Raw genomic sequence first — 19317 nt, forward strand, 5'->3', positions numbered from 1 at the left:
ATGTTAGAGACATCCCTAAGTACATCACCAAAATTAGTCGACTCACTTATGACAAAATTCTTCGTATTAAATGATTTAATGTCCGTTATTTCGGATTCATCCGTGCTTTTAATGTACAAGGCGAAAAGTTCAAAATTAACTTTAAATAAACTATGATTGGACAAAGATTTAGCAAGAAGCTGTTGTACATCCGGTTGAACGCAATTTAAAAAGTTTGAAGTGCTCTGAAACTTTTGACTGGTGCGAATTCGGTAACTAGCAATCCTACTTTTAAATGCTGTATTAATTTCCTCGATGTTTGCGTTACTACCACTTCTACACGCATTATTTTTATGCGCATTACTCCGTAAGTGTCCCTGAAAATGCGAAGATGGTACATCAGTGTTACAGTGCTCGCAGTGAATAGTTTGAAGTTCATTTTTCCTAGGTTTTTTACTACTAGTACTTTCTACAGCTACATCAGTAGCTGCACGCTTTTTCCCTACTACTACCTGAGGGCAAGTAGATATTTGATGTACCTCTGCTAAGTGAGCCTGGTATTGCTCTACATTAGCGAAGTACAGCCCGCAAACATCACATAAAGCAGATGTTATGCTAGGGTGTTTTGCTTTTATATGACGTGCGAGGTTATCCTGTCTTATGAACGTTGCCTTACACTGTTCGCAGGGGAACATAGTTGGGTTATAGTCGCAAGCAGATAGCTGATGATGTTTTGTTTTTACATGGCGTGCAAGGTTGTCACGTCTTGTGAACATTGCCTTACACAGCTCGCATGGGAACATAGTGTCTTCTCTTTCTTCGAATAAAGTGTTTAGGCGAACAGCGTATGCAACAAGTTCTGAAAAGAGAACAACCAATAGAGATTAGCCTAAAGTTGCGATGTTCAACCTATAGAGGTTGGACATGGCTGTGAGTTAGGCCTATAGCATGAGGATTGATGAGAACGACTAAAGTTACGATGTTCGGAAGAAACCAAGTTTCAACCTGTTGAGGACAGACATAGCTACGTGTGCGTGTTTGAAATTATACCTCGTCTATAGTATGTAGATTAAAGAGAACAACTATTTATCAATAGACTAAAGTTACGATGTTCGGAAGAAACCAAGTTTCAGCCTGCTGAGGTCAGACATAGCTATGCGTGCGTGTTTGAAATTATAAGATTAACCTCTTCTATGACATGCAGATTAAAGAAAATAACTATTTGTCAATAGACTAAAGTTACGATGTTCGGAAGAAACCAAGTTTCAACCCGTTGAGGTCAAACATAGCTATGTGTGCGTGTTTGAAATTATACCACGTCTATAGCGTGAGGATTAAAGAGAACAACTATTTATGATTAGCTTAAAGTTACGATGTTCGGAAGAAACCAAGTTTAAGCCTGTTGAGGACGGACATAGCTATGTACGCACCTCGTCTATAGTATGTAGATTAAAGAGAACAACTATTTATCAATAGACTAAAGTTACGATGTTCGGAAGAAACCAAGTTTCAGCCCGTTGAGGGCAGACATAGCTATGTGTACGTGTTTGAAATTATACCACGTCTATAGTATGTTGATTAAAGAGAACAACTATTTATGATTAGCTTAAAGTTACGGAAGAAACCAAGTTTCAGCCTGTTGAGGGCAGACATAGCTATGTACGCACCTCGTCTATAGCGTGAGGATTAAAGAGAACAACTATTTATCAATAGACTAAAGTTACGATGTTTTAGAAGAAACCAAGTTTCAACGAATAGAGGTCAGACATACCTTAAAATCTTCGCGCTGCAAACTGTTACTCGGATGTATAAAATGCGTGCGTTCAAGCCTGAAACTCGAATGATAATATTCTGGTCGTACCTAAAAAAAGAAGAAACATATATGAATGTAGTGTAGGGTACATCATCTAACCTAATTATCTTTACAACTCAAAGTTCGAAAACATACCTTTAAAAAAAATGCACGTGCTGCAGGCTGTTACTGGGATGAATAAAATTGTTGCGTACTTTCGAACGGTACCTAAAAAAAGAACAAACATATATGAATGTAGATGTCTAGCGTAGAAGTTGCTTTGCAAATAAAAAAAGGTAATTAACAGTTCTACCTTACCTTAAGATAAAGGCTGAAGAATAATATTCACTGCAGACGGGAGATGTGTGCATGTAATAAACGCATACAGAGAACTGTGAGCACTTCGCGCAGACTGCTGCGGCTAAATATTCTGCTTGTTACCAAGCGGATATGATAATCGCTGAGCTGACAACTGCGGTACAGTCGGAACGAATGCAAACAAGAGCTCCTACCTGCAGGCTGACGTATTCAAACCTCCTGTTGATACCGAGGTGTCAGAATTTAAGAGTTCGATCCTTGGAAAGTTAGCGTGTGATCCTCGACTTCTCGAGGGTACATACGCGGTATTCCTTACCTGTAGGTATTGAGCTAAAGCTAGATCATGTAATGACGATCGCGCAGGCCCCTCGCCTAGCATTTACGGCTTCCAGTTCGAACCCGCTATCTTCCGAAGTAGCGAGAATGATTGAAGAGTGTTTGAGTGTGATTCATTTGTTGGATGGAGGCGTTAAGCTGCCTTCTTCGGTAGGAGTAGGCTATGTCGGGATATCGATTTAAAATCCTAGTCGGGAAGGGCAGCCGGTCGTATAAAACTATGGTGTGAGGCGGGGTGTGCAAAAAAAAGCTAGCAATAAGTAAGGGCTGTTGATGGGGGCGTTAAACCTTGTGCAGACTCCTTCGAAAATGATTTTTTTGGGTACATAAGTGTTGATGCTGATTCATTTGTCGGATGGAGGCAATAAGCCTTGTGCAGGCTTCTTCAGTCGAGTAGGCTATGTATCGGTACCGGGATATCTAGTTATAAAACCCGCTACAACAAATTTATCGCGTATACTGCGATTTAAAATCCTAGTCAGGAAGGGCAGCCGGTCGTATGGTGTGAGGCGGGGTGTGCAAAAAAGCTAGCAATAAGTAAGGGCTGTTGATGGGGGCGTTAAACCTTGTGCAGACTCCTTCGAAAATGATTTTTTTGAGTACAAGAGTGTTGATGCTGATTCATTTGTCGGATGGAGGCAATAAGCCTTGTGCAGGCTTCTTCAGTCGAGTAGGCTATGTATCGGTACCGGGATATCTAGTTATAAAACCCGCTACAACAAATTTATCGCGTATACTGCGATTTAAAATCCTAGTCAGGAAGGGCAGCCGGTCGTATGGTGTGAGGCGGGGTGTGCAAAAAAGCTAGCAATAAGTAAGGGCTGTTGATGGGGACGTTAAACCTTGTGCAGACTCCTTCGAAAATGATTTTTTTGAGTACAAGACTTGACAGTGATTCATTTGTCGGATGGAGGCAATAAGCCTTGTGCAGGCTTCTTCTAGTCGGGAGTAGGCTATGTATCGGTACCGGGATATCTAGTTATAAAACCCGCTACAACAAATTTATCACGTATACTGCGATTTAAAATCCTAGTCAGGAAGGGCAGCCGGTCGTATGGTGTGAGGCGGGGTGTGCAAAAAAGCCAGCATTAAGTAAGGGCTGTTGATAGGAGGCGTTAAACCATGTGCAAGCTCCTTCACCAGGAGAAGCCTACATACCGGTACCGTGCAGGTTCTTTCGATAGGAGTAGGCACTGTGTGTGTTTTAACCTCTCCGTACAATCATGATAGTTTACGTTAGGAACTTACATAGGCTAAATGCTACACATTCCGTGGCAGAGCCAGGAATCGAACTCGGACCTCCGAGGGTAGCAGCTAACTACTGCACTACAGAGGTGGACTATTTCAGAATATTTTACAACCTTAATTAGTACTGTGTTTTAAGAGCTTGAATAGTACTCACATAATAAGACGTTCGCGAGTTACAAGCCGCTTATCAGTGTCCTCGCTCAAGGTCGAGGCGGAAGATACGTATACAATTTCAGCTAACACATGCATTCCACACAACTCGCTCAGAATGACTGTGCCGATACTTCGAGGACTGTAGAACGAATCTATAGCCTACAGTATGCATGCCTCTCACCCGGTAGTCTCGGGTTCGATTCTCTTGGGGATAAAAATGTGTTTAAATCACATGAATGTGTTGAGTTGTCCTTCCTGATGCAAAACTAGCAGTATCTAACCTCATAGTTTTACGACCGGTTGCCCTTCCTGACAACTCGGATTAAGAATCTGTTTTACAACGTCTAACACGGGGAATCGGGGATTTACAGCTAGATGCACTTCTTAGATTTTAAATCACGAACTATTGTTTTACGGCCGGATGTCCTTCCTGACTAAGATTTTAAATCGCAAGAATTTGTTTTTAAGACTAGTCGCCCTCCCTGATGCAAAACTAGCAGTATCTAAGCTCTTGGTTGCCCTTCCTGACAACTCGGATTAAGAATCTGTCGAGAATCGGGGATTTACAGCTAGCTTAGATTTTAAATCACGAACTAACAAGAGCACGTGGAATTTACCGCCACCGGGGCAGCACTGTTCTCTCTGGATTAAAAGCTTTGTTCCCAAACAAGAGCACGTGGAATTTGCCGTCACCGGGGCAGCACGGTGATTAAAGATGGTGGATGACAGCTCTGTCAGAAAAGCACATGGGTTTGTAAAGCATTTAGAATTTGTCGTCACCACATAGAGTGTAGCACGGTGATTAAAGATGGCGGATGACAGCTGCACATGGCTTTGTTTCCACGTGGAATTTGCCGTCACCGGGCAGCACGGTGATTAAAGATGGCGGATGACAGCTGCACATGGCTTTGTTTCTACGTGGAATTTGCCGTCACAGGGCAGCACGGTGATTAAAGATGGCGGATGACAGCTGACAAAAAAGCACATGGCTTTGTTTCTACGTGGAATTTGCCGTCACCACATAGAGGGCAGCACTGTTCTCAAAGATGGCGGATGACAGCTGTCAAAAAAGCACGTGAGTATGTTTCTACGTGGAATTTGCCGTCACCACATAGAGGGCAGCACTGTTCTCAAAGATGGCAGATGACAGCTGTCAAAAAAGCACATGGCTTTGTTTCCACGTGGAATTTTTCAATTTGCCGCCACCACATAGAGGGCAGCACTGTTCTCTCTGGATTAAAGATGGCGGATGACAGCTGTCAAAAAAGCACGTGAGTATGTTTTCAAACAAGAGCACGTGGAATTTTTCAATTTGCCGCCACCACATAGAGGGCAGCACTGTGCTCTCTGGATTAAAGATGGCAGATGACAGCTGTCAAAAAAGCACGTGAGTATGTTTTCAAACAAGAGCACGTGGAATTTGCCGCCACCACATAGAGGGCAGCACTGTTCTCTCTGGATTAAAGATGGCGGATGACAGCTGTCAAAAAAAAGCACGTGAGTATGTTTTCAAACAAGAGCACGTGGAATTTGCCGCCACCACATAGAGGGCAGCACTGTTCTCTCTGGATTAAAGATGGCGGATGACAGCTGTCAAAAAAAGCACGTGAGTATGTTTTCAAACAAGAGCACGTGGAATTTGCCGCCACCACATAGAGGGCAGCACTGTTCTCTCTGGATTAAAGATGGCTGCATGTCGAAAAGCATTTTTTCAAATTATCCGCCACCACATTTCAAAGGTAAGTAGCTAAAGAGGGCAGCACTGTGCTCAAAGATGGCAGATGACAGCTATCAAAAAAGCACGTGGCTGTCAAAAAGCACGTGGATTTGTTTATCTCGAGCTAGTGAGGTTAAGTTGGTACCACTAAGGTTTATTCCCGTCAAGATGGCAGTACTGAGGTTTGCGATGCGTTGTTGTCTGTCAAAAAGCACGTGGCTTTGTTTACAAATCTGTCAAAAGCACGTGGCTGTCAAAAAGCACGTGGCTTTGTTTACCTCGCGCTAGTGAGGTTAAGTTGGTACCACTAAGGTTTAGGCCCGTCAAGATGGCAGTACTGAGGTTAGCGATGCGTTGTTGTCTGTCAAAAAGCACGTGGCTGTCAAAAAACACGTGGGTTTGTTTACCTCATGCTAGTTAGGTTAAGTTGGCACTAGTGAGGTTTAGGCCCGTCAAGATGGCAGTACTGAGGTTAGCGATGCGTTGTTGTCGATGACAGCTGTCAAAAAGCACGTGGCTTTGTTTACAAATTCAAATCTCCCGCCAAAATTCAAATCTCCCGCCAAAATTCAAATTTCCCGCCAAAATTCAAATTTCCCGCGGGAGGAGGAGGCCTCTCCCGAGAGCCGGAGGAGGAGGAGGCCGCCGAACCATCCAATTATACTACTTATGGAGACAAAATCACAGTGTAAATACCAATTATTCTAGGGTATATTTATTCGTGTCATAAGAAATGTTTCCAACAACCAAAAAATCGATGGCTTTCTTTTAAAACGTCGTATGTCCCAATACTCTTCCTATCCGTTATATTCCTTAAGACTATAACCCCTCCCAGCCACTAGTCGATTAGAAAAGCCCTGTCACATAAGAAGAACAGATCATCCACATAATATATAAGGTAGGTAGCAGAAAACTAACTATGGTAAATATTCGTTTGTAAATCGTAGAATTGATGATCGGAATGCATTACCTGCAGCTGTCTTGGAGCCTTTTCCCAAAATTGTAAGATGCTTCAAGAATAGACCCGAGCATTCTGTGAATTGTGTGTACATTTCTATGTGATGGGGTCACGTTTTAATGCAACGCTCAACCCAATGTAAATTGTAGTATTAAGGCATCTGAATTGTTTAGGGTATGTTGGAATTCGTATCTAAACGTGCTGTATTTGCATTGCTAAGATAATAGTTAGGCAGTAATTGGACCGCTCCCTCTACCGTAACTCATAGTGTAAAATATTGAAATACTTACGGTACGTGTGAATTTGTATATGACGGTGTTATAATGGTAAGGTAGTAATAAGCTCAACCAATAGTAGTGTAAGCCGTAGTGTTAAGCACTGCAAATACTTTAATTGTGTGTGAATTTGTATACGATGATGCTGGATTTAAAATCTTAAACTAGTAAGTTAGTATTTCTTGTACTATTTCCTTTCCATGGACTTGTTTATTGTACTCTTGTTGTTGTTGTTGTTGTTGTTGTTGGGTAAATATGTTTTAACTTTATTATCACTTGTAATATTAAACTAGTAATAAAATCAACCTAGAGTGTTGTAAGCCGTAGTGTTAACCACTGGAAGTACCTAAGTTGTGTACGAATTTGTTTATGATGGTGGATTTAGAATGTTAAACTAGTGGCACTTCTTGTAATATCTACTTTCCGTGGAATTGCTTGTTGTACTCTCGTTGTTGTTGTAGTTGTTGTTGTTGTAGTTGTAGTTGTTGAGTAAATATGTTTTAATTGTACTTTATTATCACACTACTGTAAGTGATCGTGCCACTGGGATATTTCCCAATTGCGATGAGTTTGTTAATAATAATAATAATAATCATAAGAAGAAGAAGAAGAAGAAGAAGAAGAAGAAGAAGAAGATTATATGCAGTCCAAGAGAACAATTTTCGTTGTGTTCGTCTCACTTCGCTAATGTGTAAAGGGAAATGAACGTTAAATACGCTATTCGCTTGGAGAGGGTAAATTTGCCATGCAAACAACATTCTTACAATACGACATGGTAAGGTCCATTTTCCTTTACTCATTAACATAGGAAAATGAACACAACGAAAATTATTGTGATGGACTGCGTATAAATATGAGGCTGGGAGGCGTGATCAATGTTAAGGAACATATTGGGTGGGAAGAAAATGTTTACAATTTGATTTATGTCGTACCGATACAGATAGGTCTTATGGCGCCGATGGGATAGGAACGAGCTAGGAGTGGAAAGAAACGGCCGTGGCCGTAATGAAGGTTCAGCGTGAAAATTGGAAACCACAGAAAACCATTTTCAGAGCTGCCGACAGTGGGGTTCCAATCCACTATCTCCCGGATGCAAAGGTAGGAAGATCATTGGGACATACGATGTTTTAAAAGAAAGCCATCGACATATACAAATGAAAATATAAGTCGCAATTGGCCGCAAGTTTTTGCAGCACAGAAAGTGTCTACCTTTCGTATCCCATCATGCGTAAAATAAGATCAGTTTATATTTACACATCAAAACTGGTCGATTTTAATAATAATAATAATAATAATAATAATAATAATAATAATAATAATAATAATAATAACAGACTGATGGTCCTTGAGGCTGTACAATGTGCTGTAAACTTGCCATGAGATGTGTTCTTTAGAAACACATCTCGTCCTAGAGCAACGTAATGGAATGAAACGGCGTATGGCTTTTAGAGCCGGGAGTGTCCGAGGACAAGTTTGGCTCGCCAAATGCAGGTCTTTTGATTTGACTCCCACAGGCGACCTGCGCGTCGTGATGAGGATGAAATGATGATGAAGACGACACATACATCCAGCCCCCATACCAGCCAAATTAACCAATTATGGTTAAATTTCCCGACCCTGCCGGGAATCTAAACCGGGACCTCTATGACTAAAGGCCAGCACGCTAACCAGTTAGCCATGGAGCCGGACAGAGCTATGTAAATGTAACGCTACAAAATAGGCCTCGTGAAACAATGTATCAAACTACGATGGTTACTTCTGAATGAAGGTTCTTTGAGTCCATTTCTGTCAAATCAGCCAAGTTTATCTCACAACATTCATCAGATGATCCACACGGTATACTCGACGTGGAGTACTAAATGTTACTTCATGGACGTTTGGTGGATTATATTTTAATTGCTCAGATTTCCCCCATGTTATTACATTCTTCACAGAGAAGATATATGGAACTAATAGTTATCGAATTCCCGTAAGCATTTATAGCCACCCTCCTTGAAATTACTGGCTACGGTGGAGTTGGAATCCACTATGTCCCGAATGCAAGCTCATGTGATGTTGGAACATCAGCGACCCAAATGTTACATTAGTCATTCGAGACCTTGAACAACTTTGTTCTATTTCCACAGCTACATTGAAACGTATAATAAAATAATTATGAAGATAATTTAGAATTTAATTCTATGAATACGTGAACGGTGTGCAGTATTCTCTTAAGATTAGATGCTCTTTAAAAACCTGATTCACAAACTGAAAGAACCTGTGTGCAAAATAAAGTGAAATACCATCAAAATAGCATTCTCTTAATCTTCATAAAATGACATCACATTGACCGCGTGAAGTCATTCTTCTGTGTCATTGTTAGGGCCAGAGTATCTGATCGTCGAAACTTGAGCAGGAATCAAATACTGGATAAGTAAAACCTGCGCCCATTATGTACTCGCAAGAAAGTAGTCGAACTTAGATTCCTACAATATAACGTTGACAACTGTTTATTTCGTTCTCCTGAACATCCACCCTTCTTTTCCCTACAAGTCTCAACTCGTAAAACCAGGATAAACTCATCCCTTCATATTCCTTATAGCAGCCTCTTTCTTGTTCAAAGAATTTTATTTATCCGCATTCCAACCCTCCTTAACTCTTTATCTTCTGACAGGAACTTGACGTTTTTTCTTCGTATGCCTCTTTTAGTCGATTCTCTCTTAATCTAGCTTATATCCTTCATTTTCTTTTCTCTCTGTTCTGCACAATGTAATATTTATTTATACTTAACTATCACTCCCTAGACGGCTACTTATGTGTCCTATCTGCATTTATCTTACTGTGCCTAGCTATAGGTTTTTTTCGTTTTACTTTCAATCTTTAATTTTCCTCTTGCGTTTATGTTTTATTGTTAATTGTGTCTCTACAGTTATTTTGTTAGTTTCTAATTTTCTTCCGCTACTTTTGTCATTAGATGATTTTCCTTCATTGCACATTCCTTGTTTTATGTTTGCATTGTGCTACTCCATTGTAAATTTATTTTTCATTTTTGAACTCGGTAAAAATGAAATGTAACGTCGTATGGCATTTAGTGCCGGGATATCCCAGGACGGGTTCGGCTCGCCAAGGTGCAGGTCATTTTACACTCACTGACAGAGCAAATGCAACACCAAGAAGGAGTGGTTAGAACTTTATGCCAATTGCAGGGTAGACTGATGTCACTGAGGAATGCTCATGATGTGAAATGCGCCGCTGTGCTGCGCACGTAGCGAACGATAAATGGGACTCGGCGTTGGCGAATGGCCCACTTCGTAACGTGATTTCTCAGCCGACAGTCATTGTAGAACGTGTTGTCGTGTGCCACAGGACACGTGTATAGCTAAGAATGCCAGGCCGCCGTCAACGGAGGCATTTCCAGCAGACAGACGACTTTACGAGGGGTATGGTGATCGGGCTGAGAAGGGCAGGTTGGTCGCTTCGTCAAATCGCAGCCGATACCCATAGGGATGTGTCCACGGTGCAGCGCCTGTGGCGAAGATGGTTGGTGCAGGGACATGTGGCACGTGCGAGGGGTCCAGGTGCAGCCCGAATGACGTCAGCACGCGAGGATCGGCGCATCCGCCACCAAGCGGTGGCAGCCCCGCACGCCACGTCAACCGCCATTCTTCAGCATGTGCAAGACACCCTGGCTGTTCCAATATCGACCAGAACAATTTCCCGTCGATTGGTTGAAGGAGGCCTGCACTCCCGGCCTCCGCTCAGAAGACTACCATTGACTCCACAGCATAGACGTGCACGCCTGGCATGGTGCCGGGCTAGAGCGATTTGGATGAGGGAATGGCGGAACGTCGTGTTCTCCGATGAGTCACGCTTCTGTTCTGTCAGTGATAGTCACCGCAGACGAGTGTGGCGTCGGCGTGGAGAAAGGTCAAATCCGGCAGTAACTGTGGAGCGCCCTGCCGCTAGACAACGCGGCATCATGGTTTGGGGCGCTATTGCGTATGATTCCACGTCACCTCTAGTGCGTATTCAAGGCTGCGACCGGTGGCACTCCCGTACCTTCAGGGGCTGCCCAATGCTCTGTTTCAGCAGGATAATGCCCGCCCACACACTGCTCGCATCTCCCAACAGGCTCTACGAGGTGTACAGATGCTTCCGTGGCCAGCGTACTCTCCGGATCTCTCACCAATCGAACACGTGTGGGATCCCATTGGACGCCGTTTACAAACTCTGCCCCAGCCTCGTACGGACGACCAACTGTGGCAAATGGTTGACAGAGAATGGAGAACCATCCCTCAGGACACCATCCGCACTCTTATTGACTCTGTACCTCGACGTGTTTCTGCGTGCATCGCCGCTCGCGGTGGTCCTACATCCTACTGAGTCGATGCCGTGCGCATTGTGTAACCTGCATATCGGTTTGAAATAAACATCAATTATTCGTCCGTGCCGTCTCTGTTTTTTCCCCAACTTTCATCCCTTTCGAACCACTCCTTCTTGGTGTTGCATTTGCTCTGTCAGTCAGTGTATTTGAAGCCCGCAGGCGACCTGCGCGTCGTGATGAGGATGAAATGATGATGAAGACAACACATACACCCAGCCCACGTGCAGTAGGAATTAACAAATTAAAGTTAAAATCCCCGACCCGGCCGGGAATCGAACCCAGGACCCTCTGAACCGAAGGCCAGTATGCTGACCGTTCAGCCAACGAGTCGGACTTTGAACTCGGTCATTCGACAACTCGCTGTTTTATTTACACAAATAAATAAATAAATAAATAAATAAATAAATAAATAAATAAATAAATAAATAAATAAATAAATAAATTTCTTATTCTTCAAAATAATATGAGGCAAAAAGTTAAATATATACATGTGCTACTAGGCAATGTCTTATTCTTTGCTTCCTGTGTTTTCTCTTATTTTACTAGAAACTAGCGAGATACCCGTGCTTCGATACGGTATTATACTGAAATTTATAATTGGATGCTTATTGTTTTAGATATATAATCCGCCGAAATTCGCGATCCGACTCGTTTCCTGCGAGAATCCGTTTCTAATAGATTACGGCAGGTTTCCTCCCATTTTTCAATCTTTCTTTCACGCAATCGATTTCGTACTTCCCGGGCTAGGTCCAGGTATTCCACCCGGTCAGTTGGGTCCCTAAATCTTTGCCATATTTTCCTACAAGCATTTTTAATAGGGATCAAATCCTTCAGGAGATCCGGCGTGGTGTCTTCTTGGGTCATTGGCGGTACTGAACCCGCCGTCGGACTGCACTCTTAGTCATTACCAGTCAAGGAACCGTTTCCAGCACGGTCCGTATATTTCGACGACGGTCCAGAACATTATTATTATTAGCGTGGGTGATATTAATTGAATTACGGTTATTATTATTATTATTATTATTATTATTATTATTATTATTATTATTATTATTATTATTTAGATGTTCTGGACCCCACAGCATGATGCATGACCGCTACTTGGCGGTAAATTACATCTGCTGCCATTGTCATTGTTGACAATTTGACCAGCACCATTGTCGCGCATAGGCAAGTGTGCGGGATTTCTGGCGATACGAATGACATATTTCCGTGCATTATTGACCTTTTTATAGAGGTGAACAATTTGACGGTCAATCTCATTCCTATCGTTTATTTCAAATGTGTTTAAATATTTCTTTATATGCCAGGAGAATCTACTGTAATCTAAGAACGTTCTCCGAAGGAAAAGATTGCTGTTGAAAACGAACCCAGGAAAGATTATAAATGATCGGTTTATGATCAGAATAAGTACATCGAAAATCTACAGCCCGTTTGCAGTCATTCGACAGGGTCAGGAATGAAATGAATAAAGCCCCATCTAGCGGCGACAATAGGATTCGTGCCGGCTGCCGAAGCCTGTCGTACTCCTCTGGGGCAATGATCGATGAATGACAAATGAAATTAAATATTGGACAGTGTTGCTGGAATGAATGATAACAGGGAAAACCGGAGTATCCGGAGAAAACCTCTCCCGCCTCCGTTTTGTCCAGCACGAATGTCACATGGAGTGACCGGGATTTGAACCACGGAACCCAGCTGTGAGAGGCCGGCGCGCTGCCGCCTGAGCAACGGAGGCTCCTTATAAGTACATTATGAACAGTAAAATCAATTGGTCTCACCTCCTTTTACACCCCACCTCCGTTAAGTTTATTTACCTCCCACCCAAAAAAAAATTAAAAGAAGGCGTGTTTCTTTATGTTTAAAGGACATTACAAACACAAACATTCACGTATATTACCTTCAGTTTTGAGATATAAGTATCCCCATAAAAATAATGCACTTTTTTCACTTCCTTTCACACTCCTCCCCCCCCCCCCAAGTGAATTTTCCGGCCAAAAATAATTGTTTCTTTAATAGTATAGGATCTTCTAAATACCAGTTATCACGACTCTAACTTCTTCAGTTTTTGATTTATGTGTCCTCATGAAAGGAATTCAACTCCTTTCCACTCCCGCCCCCTAAGGTGGTTCCCCCCCAAAAAACGCGTTTTTCTTTTTTTTTAAGGAGATCCAAATACCAATTTTCACGTCTGTAACAACTTTAGTTTTTATTAGATGTATGTATTCTCATACAATTAAGTCAATTAATTTTTCAAATAAATTAGATCCACTGATTGTTTTCAATCTCATACTCATTTTTCTTCATCGCCATTTTTTTAACTCTAGTCAGTGGACACATTTTAAAATTTTAACTAACATATATCATGTTATCCATCTCGTTCCATTAGGGGCCGATGACCTTCGATGTTAGGCCCCTTAAAACAACAAGCATCATCATCAAACCATTATCGTCACTACCTTTGTTATTCGTCACGAGAGAGTACACATATTTCTCCGGTAATTTCCCCCATCTATTTTCGTCTTACGTTCCAAGCATCTAAGCCATCTGTCACGCATAGCTTTATCCAATGAAAGTCTCTTAATTTCTTACGTGAGGATTATCCCTCCATTAAGGTTACACGTTTGCTGCTACTACTACTAATACATCCTCATACCGAGGAATATTCTCCCGAATACCCAGTCATCTAACTTGAGCTTGTGATAAATGTATACTACACCTATCCAACTCCCGTTTGCGTCGAGTAGTGTTACTCAGAATATTAAACACTCTAAGGATGACTAAGTTATGAAACTAACACTCGCCTTCATTATAACCTCTTATTCCGTTCAGTATTCGTTCGGCAAGCCTCTGTTAATTTACTTAATGCCTCCACAATCCTCTACCTCTGAGGCCATGTTTAGTTCCACACCTCTCATTTTCAAATCACTAGAAACTGAGTTTAACCATAGTCATATTGGTCTCCCAACTTTTTATTATTTATTTATTTATTTATTTATTTATTTATTTATTTATTTATTTATTTATTTATTTATTCAGGATCAGCAACAGCATAACGCCGAATTACAAAGATTCGAAATATATACAGTAGTTATTAATCTAAAATGACATATTTACTGAACCCTTTATTTACAAAGGACACAAATACACATAATAAAATACTGTACAATCCTATTTATAACATATTTACATAAACAGCGACATAAACATAGGAAAATACACTTAAATTCAGAAGAAGAAACAGGAAAGAACAAAAAGAAAAAATAAGTTAAGTTACATAAGAAATATCATGACAGAAGGGGGGATACGATTCGAAGATATCTAGGCTCTTGTTGATAGATACGGTGTTAAACATTGCTTGAATACGTAAAGAAAAGGACCTTTGTGTGAGAGAAAGCCGGGAGTAAGGAATATGTAAGGGGGTCTTCGTTCTGATACTAGGGGATGGGACGTGGAGGGAAAGTAATTCTGGAGACCTAAATAAATTATTAGCTGCTTTGAACAGCAGCTTTAGTTCGGCTACTTTCCTCCGAGCAGAAAGGGTTTTTGAGTTTTAGTTTCCCAAGTACATGGTTAGTGCTCAATTTGCAACAATTTACAACAACGATATCACAGAGAAAAAGATTGACTCTGGTCAAGGTGGCTGAGATTTGAAGAAGCAGAAAGGGACGAGACTGGACAGGCGTACTCAACAACCGGTAAGATTCAGGAAACGTAGAACTCTCTGAGGGCATTTACATCTGTGAAGTCTTCTCTTAGCCTCCATGAGGGAGTCCATTATTCTCCTAGGTAACCTATCCTCCTCCATCCGTCTCACATGACTCCACAACCGAGGCCGGCTTATGCATACCGCTTTATCCATGGAGTTCATTCCTAATTTAGACTTTATCTCCTAATTCTGAGTACCTTCATGCCATTGATCCCACATGGTTTCTTTTACCAGCGATCATTCTCACTACTTTCATGTCTGTTACTTCTACCTTATTAATAAGATGTCCTGAGTCAACCCAGATTTCACTCCCATGCTAATAATAATGATAATAATAATCGTATGGCCTCAGCTACCGTGTGCAGACATTTCAATTTGATGCCGTCTGGCTGTCTGCTCGTCAATTTCGACGTTCCGTTTTACTCTAGGCCCACTAGATGACAGACCGTGTAAACCGAAACTCTCTTGGGCGTCTATGGCTGAGATTTAATTAATTTTGTCCGGTAAACACCAAATGTGTCACCAGAGAACTTTTACAAGCTGACATCGTACGGCATGGAGTGTCGAATGGACTTTGCTGAAAAAATCTGGAAACAGGCTGATGTAATGATAGTTTCGTCCAGGAGCTGACTTATTTCTTACAGAATACTGTTGATCGCAACTCTGAGCTCATTGCACCTTGATTCAATTTCGCTTACTATACTACCATTCTGGAAAACTACACATTCTAAATAGGCGTACTTGAAATGCTATACTTGCTTCAAATCTGTATTCCCAACCTAACATTCAATTCTCTTAGGATTCTTTTCCTACCGGCAACACTTGTCTTAGAAAGCCTACTACTCACTGCGTCTGTGTATTTGCAAGTTCCTAGATGCAGGTTTCCAGCACAATCTACCATAAAGACCAAGTCGTCGGCATAGGTCAAACTAAAGTAGGGCCCACGAGAGTTGAAGTCTGACGTTTAGCGCCACCGGCGAGAAAAAGTTGACTAACGCTGTTCGAAAATGGCCTGTTGCTATGGCAACGATAACAGAGTTGCAACATTTTAGGACGCTATCACCACGTGGGTTGGCTTGCTCTCAGTCGCTTTTGTGATAGTATTCCGAATGGTACTGTGTTAGCTGTGCTAGCCGTTGCTGCTTAATGTGTATGTTTTCAGAATATTATGTTACCGGTAGGTGTTAGTGTATTTCTTTAAGTTTATCGGTGACTAGTCGTTCAGTTTTCCTAGTTTTGTTCGTCTGTAGATGTTAGCGATCTTGTAGTGTGACTATAGTGTTAGTGTGAATTACTCCATTATTCGTAAAGCATCCGTGTAGTTTTATTTGATCGGTTCTTTTGAGTGTTTAACAATGACTTCCAATTCAAAAGAAACGCCAAAAGATACAACTGACCGAGGTGTGACTGTTCGAAGCCAGGGAAGAGAAATGATTGTGTCAGTGACAGTGACAACGAGCAGGATAGTACAGGAGATGATATGGATGGGATAGAGCCCCTTCTAGATGACTGATTGCTGTCGGCAGAGCAGTGAGTACTTTTTATTTTTACAAATATCTCGGTTCAGTGCTTTGTGTACATTGCATGTCTGTAAATTTTATTGCTATTTTCTGAGCAATTACTGGGGAAAGTCCGAATGTCTCCTTAATTCCATCATTGTCATTCATATTCTGACTGATTTCTTTTCTCGATGAAGTATCGTCTTCCTATTGTGTTTATTATACCGTACCGTAGTTTATTCCCGAATTGTACAAGTACCGTTAACAACCGGCGTTAAATAATAAAAACTATCAATGTAGGTAGTGTTGTTCTATACTGTAATTAACATGTGCATTTGTTGAGGTTATTGTCAGAAACTGATGTTTTTGTTAGTGATTATGAAATCTTTTATAGATGTCGATAATGTCGTGTTCTGTCTTAAATGCTGGAATTATTATCACGAGCTTAGGAACCGGTCAAGGGTAAATGAATTGCATTAGGCCTAGGCCAACATGTTTTTTTTTTTTTTTTTGCTAGGGGCTTTACGTCGCTCCGACACAGATAGGTCTTATGGCGACGATGGGATAGGAAAGGCCTAGGAGTTGGAAGGAAGCGGCCGTGGCCTTAATTAAGGTACAGCCCCAGCATTTGCCTGGTGTGAAAATGGGAAACCACGGAAAACCATCTTCAGGGCTGCCGACAGTGGGATTCGAACCTACTGTCTCCCGGATGCCCAACATGTTTTATTAAACACTCAGCCTGTCTGAAAGGTGGTAGACCGCGAATTGAGGTAACTATGACAACGCAGCGTACTTCGTAGTTACAGCTTTCGCCGCTCACCTGTCAGACTTCAACTCTCGTGGGCCCTACTATATTTCTTACATTTCCACCTAACGGAATCCCTCGCTGCCACTTTAAACCTTTGAGTAGATGATCCACGTCAACTATGAACTACAAAGGTAAACGACTACGGTCCAGTCTAACCCATACAAGGACCTTGAGCAATGAACTCCTACCTTCAACTATCATTGCAGCCTAATTGTCAGCATAAATGCCGTTGATTACCTTGCATAATCTACCTCTATTCCCATAATCCCCCAGTACGGCAAACAACATTTCCCTCGGTACTCTGTCATATGCCTTCCCTAGATCTACAAAACAAAAATGTAACAGTCTATTTCTTTCGTATCACTATTTAATTACTTGGTGCATGCTGAAAATATGATCCTGACAGCCCATCTGTAGTCTGTAACCACACTCGTTTTCATCCAAATTACTCTCAACCACTGATTACACCCTCCCATCCAAAATGCCAACAACAGAAAGGAATGCAACAACTATCGAGGTAATTCATTAATCAGTATACCAGGCAAGGTGTTGTTGCATTCCTTGCTGTTCCCTTGCTTATAGATAAGTGCAATTACTGCTTTTGTCAAATAAGAAGGTACATTGCTAACACTCCAAGCTAATCTTTTTTAATGTTCATTGAAGCCATTTCATTCCTGCCTTTCCACTCTATTTCACCATTTCAGGTCTAATTTCATCTGTTCCTGCTGGTTTATGACAATTGAGTTTATTTACCATCCTTTCCACTGACTCAATGAAATACCTCAATAACTGTTGCAATTCTTGCTGTTAAATTCGTTTTTAAAATACTGCTCACAAATAATAAGTCTCAACCACTTTTCCGTTATCCTTGACGAGTATACAGAGTAAGCACTTAAATTTATGAATGTGGTACGTTCCACCAGGTATTTTAAATTATGGAATATTACGGGCTCGTATTCCTGTTTTCCCCGTAAAACAAAGGTTATCACCTGTGTAATCTATATATATAAAATAAGAGTTTTGTCCGTACATTACTCAGAATTTGAAAATAATGGTATTTCTGTATCGATCATGTCCATAGTAACAAGGAAATGCAATTTTCACTATTCCGCAATTTCTGTCTGTCTGTCTGTCTGTCTGTCTGTCTGTCTGTCTGTCTGTCTGTATGTATGTACACGCATCACTAGAAAACGGCTAAAGAGAATTTAATGAAAAACGGTATGCAAAGTCGGGGTATAAGTCGCTATAATCTAGGCTATAAATAATTTTATTCACGCTGATTGAAATGGTAGTTTAGGGGAAAGCGTAAAATTTAATTTTCAAATATTTAAGTTATTATTGATCCTGTCTTAATAAATATTTGTATGCAAAGTCGGAGAATAAGATGCTACAAACTAGGCTATAAATAATTTTATTCACGCTGAGTGAAATGGTAGTTTAAGGGAAGGCCTAATATTTAATTCTTAAATATTTACTTTATTAGTGGTCCTATCTCATTGAAAATTGGCATGCGAAGTCGGAGAATGAGCCACTATAGTCTATGCTATAAATCATTTAATTCGCGCTGAGTGAAATGGTAGTTTAGTGGAAGGACTAAATTTAATTCTCAAAAATTTATATTATTAGTGGTCGTATCGATAAATACTACATAACCAAAGCTACATAGAGTTAAATTTCCGACCATTTATATCTTATACATTTTTACCGTAGCGGCCATGATAACACAGATTTTAATATCAAACAGTTTTAGTATTAACTTTGTAATTTATTTAAATTTGTTCTAAATTCTATTACTTTTGTATTTTTCACTATTTTAAGTATCTCAGTATTTTAATAGTTTGTGGTTAAGTGGAAGAGAGGGCTAAGAGCCCTAACTTCGCCACTGAAACAGGAATAAATAAATAAATAAATAAATAAATAAATAAATAAATAAATAAATAAATAAATAAATAAATATTCATGAATTTGTATTTTTGTTGCTAAGTCCATATTAACGCCGAGCCACGAGAAAATAGCTTAACAGAATTTAATGAAAATCGGTATATACAGGGTGAAGCGTAATTCGCGCATTCGGGCGTCGCAGCGCGACTCCTCACATGCCAGCAATAAAAAAAATGTCTCTTACAAAATTTCGTCTTGCGAGTATATCCGGTAGAAAACGG

Source organism: Anabrus simplex, chromosome 2 (genome assembly GCF_040414725.1).
Source record: "Anabrus simplex isolate iqAnaSimp1 chromosome 2, ASM4041472v1, whole genome shotgun sequence".
Classification (NCBI taxonomy): Eukaryota; Metazoa; Arthropoda; class Insecta; order Orthoptera; family Tettigoniidae; genus Anabrus; species Anabrus simplex.